The 12,255-nt window shown below is 46.5% G+C and overlaps 1 protein-coding gene and 1 long non-coding RNA gene across 2 annotated transcripts in view; one reads left to right on the forward strand and one right to left on the reverse strand.

Annotated features, from left to right (window-relative positions):
• FNDC10 (fibronectin type III domain containing 10) overlaps positions 1-12,255 on the forward strand; it is a 367,304-nt gene that overhangs the window by 245,818 nt on the left and 109,231 nt on the right. The gene's annotated exons all lie outside the window — the stretch shown is intronic.
• Positions 245-12,255, reverse strand: part of LOC308482841 — a 71,923-nt gene continuing 59,912 nt past the window's right edge. The window contains exons 2-3 of the long non-coding RNA XR_013989450.1: positions 5,199-5,283; positions 245-531 (exon numbers count right to left, since the gene is read on the reverse strand). This is a non-coding gene — a long non-coding RNA (uncharacterized lncRNA). The remainder of the gene's footprint in view (positions 532-5,198; positions 5,284-12,255) is intronic.

Here is a 12,255-nt window from a genome sequence, read left to right on the forward strand (position 1 = left end):
TTAAGAACCGACCTCCAGAACAAATTAAGTTCTTAACCCGAGGTACTACTGCACAGAGCTTTTTTCTGGGGGGACGCAGGGGTACACATACCCCTAAACATTTTGTGAATCTTTGTATTTTTGTCCATTTATTGTATTTATTTTCCCTGATTTGAACTATAAAATGGTGATTTCCTTGAGTCAAAATGAGAGTACCCCTAAATATATTTTTTTAAGAAAAAGCACTGGCCCTATATATAATTATCCTCCCCTTTGCTTCTTTTCTCCTGCCTTGCTCAGTGAATCAGTCAGTTTTACTGAAGTCAGAGACTTCTGTGAGTCTGTAAATCTGAAGGACATTTAGAGAAAACAGGCGAGGCAAACTGGATGTGATCTCTTTGCCCATTGATGCTCACAGGCTTCCCATTGTGGGCATCCGAGTAGCTGCTGTGAGAACAGGATGCTGGACTTAGATGGGCCTTTGTTCTGATCCAGCGGGGTTCTTCTTACATCGCTCTGTCGTTTCCTCGCTTTCATTTTTACCTCCTCAGCCTGTTGCTAAAGAGAAGCGAAAGGATTATGAAGCGGCGAAAGAGAATGAGCGCTGCTCCATTTGTAAGGAGGGGGCTCTAAGCTCGGCGGAAGAGCACATGCTTTGTGCCCAGAAAACCCCAGATTATTCCTGGCATCTATAGACAGAACTGGGAACGATGGGAAAGAGTGTGGCCAGTCAACTTAGGTCAGGAGTAGGGAGCCCCAGGCCAGTGGCCAAAATCCTCCCAGCCTCTCAGAACATTATCCAGGACAGACCCTTCACTGGCCTTACAGTGGTACCTCAGGTTACAGACGCTTCAGGTTACAGACTCCGCTAACCCAGAAATAGTACCTCGGGTTAAGAACTTTGCTTCAGTATGAGAACAGAAATCGCGCTGCAGTGGGAGGCCCCATTAGCTAAAGTGATGCTTCAGGTTAAGAACAGTTTCAGGTTAAGAACAGACCTCCAGAACGAATGAAGTTCTTAACCCGAGGTACCACTGTACTTTCTACTATGATAGTATTTTTTGCCTGGTTGAAACACACCCTTAAATTCTGAGCATGCCTCTTGCCAACTTTTTTTTAATTTACAATTTTTTTATTGATTTTTGCAGTTTACATTTATATTCAAATAATAATAATAATCATACACATAAAGGGTCCCCTGAATCCTTGGACTTTCCTCTGCCCCTCCATGGGTTCCATTTACATTCCCTTTTCCCATTGCATCTTATAGTATTCTCCATTTTCTTAAAATTCCCTATCTTCTCATAGTTCTTGTTACATTGCAAGTGTTGTTACAGTCCTGCCAAAGTTTTTAATTGTTTACAATGTTCTCCGAGCTAAGTTATAAATTTCCCCCATTCCTTAGTAAAATTTCTATCTTCTTGATTTCTCATCTTCCCAGAAGATGGGGGGAAATTTTCACCATTTTGGCGTAGTCCATCATCTTTATCAGCCATTCTTCACTGGTCGGGGCTTTATCTTCCTTCCACCTTTGGGCCAAAAGTATCTGTGCTGTCGTTGTCACGTACATAAATAGTCTTTTCTGTTCCTTTGGTATCTCTGCACCTAAAATTCCTAATAGAAAAGCTTCTGTTTTTCCCCAAAAACGTTATTTTAAACATTTTTTTCAGCTCAGTATATATCATTCCCCAGAATGCTTTTGTTAATTTGCACATCCACCACATATGGAAGAATGTGCCCTCTTTCTCTTTATATTTCCAACAAATATTTGAAGCAGTTCTATGCATTTTTGCTAATTTAGTAGGTGTTAGATACCAACGGTACATCATTTTCATATACAGTGGTACCTCAGGTTAAGTACTTAATTCGTTCTGGAGGTCCGTACTTAACCTGAAACTGTTCTTAACCTGAAGCACCACTTTAGCTAATGGGGCCTCCCACTGCCGCTGCGCCACCGGGGCACGATTTCTGTTCTCATCCTGAAGCAAAGTTCTTAACCTGAAGCACTATTTCTAGGTTAGCAGAGTATGTAACCTGAAGCGTATGTAACCTGAAGCGTATGTAACCCGAGGTACCATCGTAGTTTTCTTTCAACGTACAGCTGTAGATTTTAAATCTTCCCTCCATAACCTTTCCCAAGATGAAAATTTTATATTATGCCCAATATCTTTTGCCTCTGGCTCCACCCACTTTTTGCCTCTGGCTCCACCCACCCCTGACATGTGGCCCTCAGAAGGTTGCCTAGAAGAGAATTTGGCCCTTGGGCTAGAAAATGGTCCCCCAAATACTGAGCCAGATGGACCAATGGTTTGCCAAAAACGAAGGCGGCTACATCGTCAGAAGAGCAGGGGTCCAGCTCTGTGATGCTTGCAGGGCTATTGCAAAACTAAGGAAAATCCAGAGAAATAAACAATGAGCAAGAGCCGTAAAGCAAAAAGAACTCAAGTCATGCAGTTGAAAGGTTCTCTGTTCTCCAGGTCAGCCAGAGAATTGCTTCGCTGAAGCTCTCACCTCCTCCCATCTATGTGATTTTTAATTTTTTTAAAGCCCTGTTGAGTGGGTAGAACTTGTAAAGGGCCCTGCTGTCAGAACAGATCCATGTCCTCCTCTTCTTCACCACAGATGCAAGTTGTTGTCTGAATAGATTAGGCTGACTCCCAAGAAGGTGCAGGCAGCCAAGCGAGTGCCTGGCAAGGCTGTGTTTTCCTACCTCGGCTTCTAGAAGGAAGGTATACCGAGAGAGAGCAAAGTGGATGCTTGGGAACCCTGCTGAAAAAGGCTAGAGAAGCGATGGGGAACCTAAAAGTCTTGCGGACATCCAATGGTTGGATGTTGGACAGTTGGACATGTTGGGCAGTTGAAGACAAACAAAAGAAAGCACTTCTTGGACTACTGCAATGCGCTCTATGTGGTGCTACCTTTGAAGGTGACCCGGAAACTACAACTAATATGGCAGCTAAACTGGTGACTGGGGGCAGCCGCCAAGACCATATAACCCCGGTCCTGAAAGACCTACATTGGCTCCCAGTACGTTTCTGAGTACAATTCATAGTGTTGGTGCTGACCTTTAAAGCCCTAAACGGCCTCGGCCCAGTATACCTGAAGGAGCGTCTCCACCCCCATCGTTCTGCCCGAACACTGAGGTCCAGCTCTGAGGGTCTTCTGGCAGTTCCCTCCCTGCGAGAAGTGAGGTTACAGGGAACCAGGCAGAGGGCCTTCTCAGTAGTGGCGCCCGCCCTGTGGAACGCCCTCCTATCAGATGTCAAAGAGATAAACAGCTACCTGACATTTAGAAGACATCTGAAGGCAGCCCTGTTCAGGGAAGTTTTTAATGTGTGACATTTTAATGTATTTTTAATCTTTGTTGGAAGCCACCCAGAGCAGCTGGGGAAACCCAGCCAGATGGGTGGGGTACAAATAATAAATTACTGTTACTATTACTTCTCCACACAGCACATAGTTAAACTATGGAACTTGCTCCCGCAGGGGAAAGCGATGAGCCACCAACTTGAATGGCTTTAAAAGAGGGTTGGACAAATTCATGGAGGGCTACCAATGGCTACTAAACACGATAGCTTGGCTTTGCCTCCATGACTGGAGGCAGTAATGCTTCTGAATACCAGTTGCTGGAAAACCAAGGATGGGAGAAGGTTCTTGCACTCAAATCCTCCTTGAGCGTTTCCCACAGGCATCTGGTTGGCCACTGTGAGAGCAGAATGCTGGGCTAGATGGGCCATTGGCATTGTGATGGCCTGGGAGTCGGACTCGGAGGCTGAACCTGAGGAATCTCAGCCTGCACAGGATTCCCCGCCTCCAGAACCAGCTGAGCCGGGGCTGGGGCTTGAGCCTGAAGGGTCCTCACCTGTGCTGGATCCTCAGGTGCAGGCACCAGCTGAGTCTGCTCTGGCTCCTGAGGTGATGGAGAGCCCATTGCCTGCAGGTGGTCCACTCTCAGCCCTGTCAGGGAAAGCTGAGGTTGCCTCTGTGTCCGGTAACCCTCCACCCTCTCCTGAGCTGCAGAGACTCAGGGCAGAGAGATGGAGGGAAGTAAGTTCCCGCAGGAGGAGTGCTCGCCTCCAGGCCAGGAGAGGCGACTCACCTGTGGACCGGGGCCGCCCTATGTCTCAAGGCAGATAAAAGCCAGTCAGCCCCAGTCCCAGGTTGCAGGAGCAATGTTGTTGCTAGCCTGTTCCTGCCTGAACTCTGTCCTGCTCTTCTGCCAGAGTTCCTGACCCCACCTGACTCCCCGCCTTGGACCCAGCTACAGCTTTGATAGACTGCCTCCATACCGCACCATTGACCTCGGACTGGACTCGGACCTCGCCTCTCGGTTAGCCCCCGGGACCAGCACAGCAGGTGTCAATTGAACATTAGGATATGTTTCTTGACAGTAAGAACAGTTGGACTATGGAACCAATTCCCTAGAGTAGGTATGAGGAGCCTGTGGTCCTCTGGATGTTGCTGGACCATAGTTCCCATCCTGACTATTGGATGTGTTGGCTGGGGCTGATGGGAGTTGGAGTTCAACAACATGTCAAGAGCTACAGGTTACCCATATACACCCTAGAGGAATAGACTGGCTCTCCCTCACTAGGCTAGATGGCCTTCAAGGTCTCCTTCCAAATTCTATGATTCTATGAAGATGGTATTTTCTCAGTCCCCCTATCTTACTTAATAATAAAACTGTAAGGCTGTTGTCACGCTGCATTTCGCATAGCCACCAATAGGTGAAGGTTTGAGTGATCTGTGAAGGGATGGGATGGGGGTTTAGGTAATCTGTAAGGGAAGGGAGCACAGTTTGGGCGATCTGTAAGGGGAGGGGTATAGGGTTTGGTGAGATGTAAGGGGGGGTTGACATGGGGGGGGGTAGGCAAGGTTGGCAAGCAATGTGAGCAGAGGCACAGCCTCTAGTCTGCAGTGTGGGAATGATACTACAAGTTCAGCGTAAAATGTTGTTTTAAGGATTATTACCATAATGGATGTGAGATATTTTGAATACTTGATTGTTTAAAAGAGTGTCAAGGATAGTTAACCTAAGAATAAACATTGTTAGATTAAGCATTGTTAGCTGTAAACATTACAGCAAGAACAGGGCATCATCAAGCAGGATTTGAGCTAAACAATTCTCTCAGGAGCTTATCCTCCCCCCAGCTTTTTTTAAAAAAACAAGAAATGTGAATTAGTTTGCATTAAATTGTGAACCGAACTGAATTTCTTACCAACTTTCTGCTCTGAACCAACAGCGGGAACCATTTCCTTCTTGGCTATTTTCCAGCATCTATCTCTAAACATTCTAATTTGCTTCTGCAAAATTAACATGACAGCCTTCTATTAATAGCATTGGATAAAATAGAATCTTATTGAATTAGCCCTTAGAGCATATCAAAATAACATACATCTAAACGAAGCGTAAAAGTATTCCAGAAACAAAAAACGTTGTGTTTTGTTTCTGATGGAACTCAAAATTACATGCGGAAACAAAACAAAGAGGCGAGGTACAAATCAGAATGGATTTATCGTCCTTAAAACTTTCCCTGCAGTTGTCAAAAACCGGTTCCGAGGATTGTTGCCAGCGAATTTCTACTCAGAGTAGGGTCACTGAAATCAACGGGTCATGCCTATTAATTTCAGTGGGTCTGCTCTGAGTTGGGCTGCAACCCCAGATACATTGGAATGTAGCAACCACAACACACACTGACATCCAAAATAACAAAGTTAGATTGGGGGCCCCAAATGGGGGGGGGGGCATGCCCTCTCCCTCCTTCAGCCCAGCAGCTGCTACTAGAAATTTATAAAATTATGCATGGCATGGAGAACGGGGATAGAGAAAAGTTTTCCTCCCTCTCTCATAACATTAGAACTCGGGGACATCCAAAGGAATGTTGGAAGATTTAGGACAGATAACAGAACACAGTGCATAGTCAAACAGGAGGCAGTGATGGCCACCAACTTGGACGGCTTTAAAAGATTGTTGGACAAATTCCTGGAGGAGGCGGCTATCCATGGCTACTAGTCCTGATGGCTCTGCCCTGCCTCCATAGTTGGAGACCTTGTGCCTTTTGAATAACAGTTGATTGGAATTGCAAGTGGGGAGTTAGGCATTTGGGTCCTGCTTGTGGGCTTCCCATAATGGGTATCTGGTTGGCCATTGTGAGAAAAGGACGCTGGACTAGATGGGCCATAGGCCTGATCCAGCAGGGCTCTTCTCACAGAATCATAGAGTTGGAAGGAGAATCTGTTGTAGGAATCTTTTGCCCAGTGTGGGGCTTGGACCCACAACCCTAAGATTAATAATAATAATAATAATACAGTGGTACCTCAGGTTACATACGCTTCAGGTTACATATGCTTCAGGTTACAGACTCTGCTAACCCAGAAATAGTACCTCGGGTTAAGAACTTTGCTTCAAGATGAGAGCAGAAATCGTGCTCTGGTGGCACAGCAACAGCGGGAAGCCCCATTAGCTAAAGTGGTGCTTCAGGTTAAGAACAGTTTCAGGTTAAGAACGGACCTCCGGAACGAATTAAGTACTTAACCCGAGGTACCACTGTAATAATACTAATACTAATACTAATACTAATACTAATACTAATACTAATACTAGTTACAGATAGGTAGCCGTGTTGGTCTGCCATAGTCAAAATAAAAAAAATCCTTCCAGTAGCACCTTTAAGACCAACTAAGTTAGTTCTTGGTATGAGCTTTCGTGTGCAAGCACACTTCTTCAGATACACTGAAACAGAAGTTGCCAGATCCTTCTATATAGTGAGAAGGTGGGGAGGGGTATTACTCAGAAGAGTGGTGGGAATGGGAGATTGGCAGATAGCTGAGATGAGCCTGCTGACGACTCTTAACGACTGTAATAGGTCTTACAGGAAAAGGCAAGGGGTGAGAAGGTGAGAAATGGCTTAGTCATGTATAATGGGATAAGAATCCAATGTCTTTGTTCAAACCAGGTCTCTCCATGGTTTTAAGTTTGGTAATGAGTTGCAATTCAGCAGCTTCTCTTTCCAGTCTATTTCTGAAATTCCTTTGTAGTAAAACAGCTACTTTGAGATCTTGTATAGAATGTCCTGGGAGATTGAAGTGTTCTCCTACTGGTTTCTCTGTTTTGTGATTCTTGATGTCAGATTTATGTCCATTTATTCTTTGGCGTAAGGTTTGGCCTGTTTGTCCAATATAGAGAGCTGAAGGACACTGTTGGCATTTGATGCCATACACAATGTTAGATGATGAGCAATTGAATAGTCCCGAGATGGTATGTGTGATGTTGTTGGGGCCAGTAATGGTGTTGTCCGGGTGTATGTGGCAGCAAAGTTGGCATCTGGGTTTATTGCAGGCTCTGGTGCCAGTGTCCGTGTTAAGTCTGGTTGTAGTATTATTGTGGGTTAGGAGTTGTTTAAGATTGGGTGGCTGTCTGTAGGCAATGAAAGGTCTTCCTCCCAGAGCTTGAGAAAGAGAACTGTCATTGTCCAGGAGAGGTTGTAGATCTCTGATGATGCGTTGTACTGTTTTAACTTGGGAGCTGTATGTGATGACTAGAGGTGTTCTGTTATTTTCTTTTTTGGGTCTGTCTTGCAGCAAGTTCTCTCTGGGTATAAGTCTGGCTCTGTTGATCTGTTGTCTAACTTCATCTGCTGGGTATTTTAGTTCGGAAAAGGTTTGCTGTAGATCTCTTAGGTGAGACTCTCACCTAAGAGATCTACAGCAAACCTTTTCAGAACTAAAATACCCAGCAGATGAAGTTAGACAACAGATCAACAGAGCCAGACTTATACCCAGAGAGAACTTGCTGCAAAGAAAATAACAGAACACCTCTAGTCATCACATACAGCTCCCAAGTTAAAACAGTACAACGCATCATCAGAGATCTACAACCTCTCCTGGACAATGACAGTTCTCTTTCTCAAGCTCTGGGAGGAAGACCTTTCATTGCCTACAGACAGCCACCCAATCTTAAACAACTCCTAACCCACAATAATACTACAACCAGACTTAACACGGACACTGGCACCAGAGCCTGCAATAAACCCAGATGCCAACTTTGCTGCCACATACACCCGGACAACACCATTACTGGCCCCAACAACATCACACATACCATCTCGGGACTATTCAATTGCTCATCATCTAACATTGTGTATGGCATCAAATGCCAACAGTGTCCTTCAGCTCTCTATATTGGACAAACAGGCCAAACCTTACGCCAAAGAATAAATGGACATAAATCTGACATCAAGAATCACAAAACAGAGAAACCAGTAGGAGAACACTTCAATCTCCCAGGACATTCTATACAAGATCTCAAAGTAGCTGTTTTACTACAAAGGAATTTCAGAAATAGACTGGAAAGAGAAGCTGCTGAATTGCAACTCATTACCAAACTTAAAACCATGGAGAGACCTGGTTTGAACAAAGACATTGGATTCTTATCCCATTATACATGACTAAGCCATTTCTCACCTTCTCACCCCTTGCCTTTTCCTGTAAGACCTATTACAGTCGTTAAGAGTCGTCAGCAGGCTCATCTCAGCTATCTGCCAATCTCCCATTCCCACCACTCTTCTGAGTAATACCCCTCCCCACCTTCTCACTATATAGAAGGATCTGGCAACTTCTGTTTCAGTGTATCTGAAGAAGTGTGCTTGCACACGAAAGCTCATACCAAGAACTAACTTAGTTGGTCTTAAAGGTGCTACTGGAAGGATTTTTTTTATTAATACTAATACTAATAATAATAATAATAATAATAATAATAATAATAATAATTTATACCCCAGCCACTCTGGGCGGCTTCCAACAAAATATTAAAATACAGTAATTCATCAAACATTAAAAGCTTCCCTAAACAGGGCTGCCTTCAGATGTCTTCTAAAAGTCTGGTAGTTGTTCTTCTCTTTGACATCTGGTGGGAGGGCGTTCCACAGGGTGGGCGCCACTACCGAGAAGGCCCTCTGCCTGGTTTGCTCTAACTTCGCTTCTCTAAGGGAGGGAACTGCCAGGAGGCCCTCGGATCTGGACCTCAGTGTCCAGGTAGAACGATGGGGGTGGAGACGCTCCTTCAGATATACTGAACCGAGGCCATTTAGGACTTTAAAGGTCAGCACTAACACTTTGAATTGTGCTCAGAAACGTACTGGGAGCCAATGTAGGTCTTTCAAGACCGGTGTAAGAGTCTCATGCTCTGCCAACTGAGCTACAGAGGTACCTCGAGTTAAGTACTTAATTTGTTCCGGAGGTCCGTTCTTAACCTGAAACTGTTCTTAACCTGAAGCACCACTTGAGCTAATGGGGCCTCCTGCTGCTGCCGTGCCACGGGAGCATGATTTCTGTTCTCATCCTGAAGCAAAGTTCTTAACCCGAGGTAATATTTCTGGGTTAGCGGAGTCTGTAACCTGAAGCATATGTAACCTGAAGTGTATGTAACCCAAGGTACCACTGTATCATGTCCTTATGTCCTCAAAGTTATACCTGTACCATACATCTAAATCACTTTTATTCCACTTAACAGTCATGGCTCCCCAGACCAAGAATCTTGGGTACTATAGTTTCATAAGGTTCTCCTAGCAACTCCCAGCACCCTTAACAAACTACAGTTTCCAGGATCCTTGGAGGTGAGTATTGAGTGTTTGAACATTTTAAATGGACGATCTGGATGTAACTTAAAGGGGGGAAAGTGGCCTGTGTCTTCAAGAGCTGTCTGGGGCGTGGGAGATAGACTCTGAAATAAGCACACAGCAGACTGGCTTCTTTCAGGGACTCTTTCCTCTTCAGCAGCCCAAACCATTGTTCCCTGGGATCATGTCCAAATCTTTCAACTTACAAGAATAAGAAAAATCTGAGAGATGCCTGCGGTCGAAGAGGACGACAGGCCATAAAATAGGCAGTGAAAGGCTCCCGAAACAGAGCCAAACTCTTCAGCACAAAAAACCAGGGGCCGGGAGATGAGACGGGAATTTGGCTGAGGTTAAAACAAGGCCCCATTGGCCCTGTACATTCAAGAGTGATGGCCTCCGCCAAAGAATCTTGGGAAGTGTCATTTGTTAAGGAGGCCCCTCAGGGGTGGCCTGTGCTGTTCCCGTGGGTTACCCGAGAGGTGAGGGCCAAGTCCGGTCCGTGGTCAAAGGTGCAACGTGGAGGCAGTCCGTAGTAGCTGAAGCTGGGTGCAGGGCAGGGAGTCGGGTGAAGTCAGGAACAGGCATGCAAGCAGGGAGACAGGGTGGGTCAGGAGCTCAGGCAGGAAAGCAGGACAGGGTTCAGGCAGGAACTAGCAACCACAATGTTGCTCCTGCAAGTTGGGACTGGGGCTGGCCGGTTTTTATCTGCCCTGAGGCATAGGGCAGCCCCGATCCTCAGGTGACTCGCCTCTCCTGGCCTGGAAGTGAGCACTCCTCCTGCGGGAATTTAGTTCCCTCTGCCTCTCTGCCCTGAGCCTCTGCAGCTCTGGAGAAACTGGAGGGTTACCGGACCCAGAGGTAACCTCAGCTTCCTCTGATGGGGCTGAGAGTGGAGCACCTGCAGGCAATGGGTCCTCCATCACCTCAGGAGCCAGAGCAGACTCAGCGGATGCCTGCACCTGAGGATCCAGCACAGGTGAGGACTCTTCAGGCTCATGACCCAGCCCCGGCTCAGCTGGTTCTGGAGGCAGGGAATCCTGTGCAGGCTGGGATCCCTCAGGTTCAGCATCCAAGTCCGAATCCCAGGCCATCACATGGCCTGTCCTGTTCTGTTCCAGCGTCTGAGGTGAAACAGGAAGATGAAACAGGAAGGTGTCCCCACCACCGCCCCCAGCTGATATCTCATTTCCTGCCACTGTGTGGCCCTGATGGCAGCAGCAATGGCAAGTAGAGTGCCTTTGTGAGCCGCCTTGAGTTATGGGGGGAAAGGCAGGATATAAATTAATGATCATGATGACGCAAAGAGAGCAGCAGGAGTCAGGGGTCAGATTCCTTGTCCTGTGACGGCTCCAAACCTGAGGGTGAGGACCTCCCATCCCTATTCCTCAGAGGCCCTGCTACCAGACGAAGCTGGAAGGGCCAGTGCCTAAGGATGTGCCATCTTCTGACTCCACCGTTAGAAGACCCTGGAAGATCTTCTGAGCCTCCAGTGTTCTGTGTACAGATATAGAATCAGGATACCAGCACACCCGGCCTCTGCAGGTCACCTGGAGGGCAGATTTTATTGCTGGGGTATTGTTCTCCTTCTCGGATGTTACGGCAACAAATGACCCGGCCATGTCGGGAAACGTGGCACAAATCGAGGGATGACTGTGATGTTTACTCCTTTGGGTGTGCTCCGGCAGCCCTCAAATATGAGGAAGCTGGTGACAGAGACTTCCTGTGACAAACACTGCATTGTGTACAAGGGTAAAGCGGTGACAATGAAGGCCAACTTGGGATAAAAGAGGAGAGAAGGGAAAAGATGGAGTCACAGGCGGCTGCCTGTCCTTTTCTGGAAAGGATGGGATTTGCTCCCAGAAGAGTTGGTGAGCAGACCACCAACATGGATGGGCCCAATAGGATTTTCTCTCTCTCCTTATGTAATTCTCCCAGATTAGGAACCATGATCAGATTCATAACTACTGCTGTATCTTCTTCTCATCCATAATTTCAAGTTATTTTAAATGAAACTTCTTGACCATTGGACCATCTAGGACGGAATTGTCCACCAGGGTGCCCTCCAGATGTTGTTGACTCCAGTTCCCATCATTCCCAGCCAGAATGGTCAATGGCCCAACAACATCTGGAGGGGTACCACATTGCAGGCTGTGCTAGCAGGCACTAGCTCTTTGGGTTTTCAGACTGGTCTCATTCATTGTAGGCTTTGGGCTTGGCTTAGGTCTTGATGTGGTTACATTCCCTCCAAAGGGTCAGGTACAAAGTTTGGGGGGGTGCTTCTATCACTTGGAGCTCAAGTTGCCTTGGTGACACAAGTCCCTTCCATCGGTTTAGACAAGCGGCTCAGCTACTCCCCAGTCTGGGCAGGGGTAGGCTATGCTCTGGTAACCTCCAGGTTAGATTACTGCAGTGCATTATACATGGGGCTGCCTTTGAAGGTTGTACAGAAAATGCAGCTGATGCAGAATTCAGCAGCCGGGTTTCTCACCTGGCAAGACAGTCTTAGCTCCTAACACCAATCCTGGCCCGACAGGCTACCAGTTAGTTTCTGGGCCCAGTTCAAAGTGCTCCTTTTGACCTATAAAGCCTTATGTGGCTCAGGGCCCCAACACATCAAGGACTGCCTCTCCCCATATGAACCCACCAAGACGCTGGGATC

This window comes from Podarcis pityusensis (genome assembly GCF_964106645.2).
Source record: "Podarcis pityusensis genome assembly, chromosome: 8".
NCBI lineage: Eukaryota > Metazoa > Chordata > Lepidosauria > Squamata > Lacertidae > Podarcis > Podarcis pityusensis.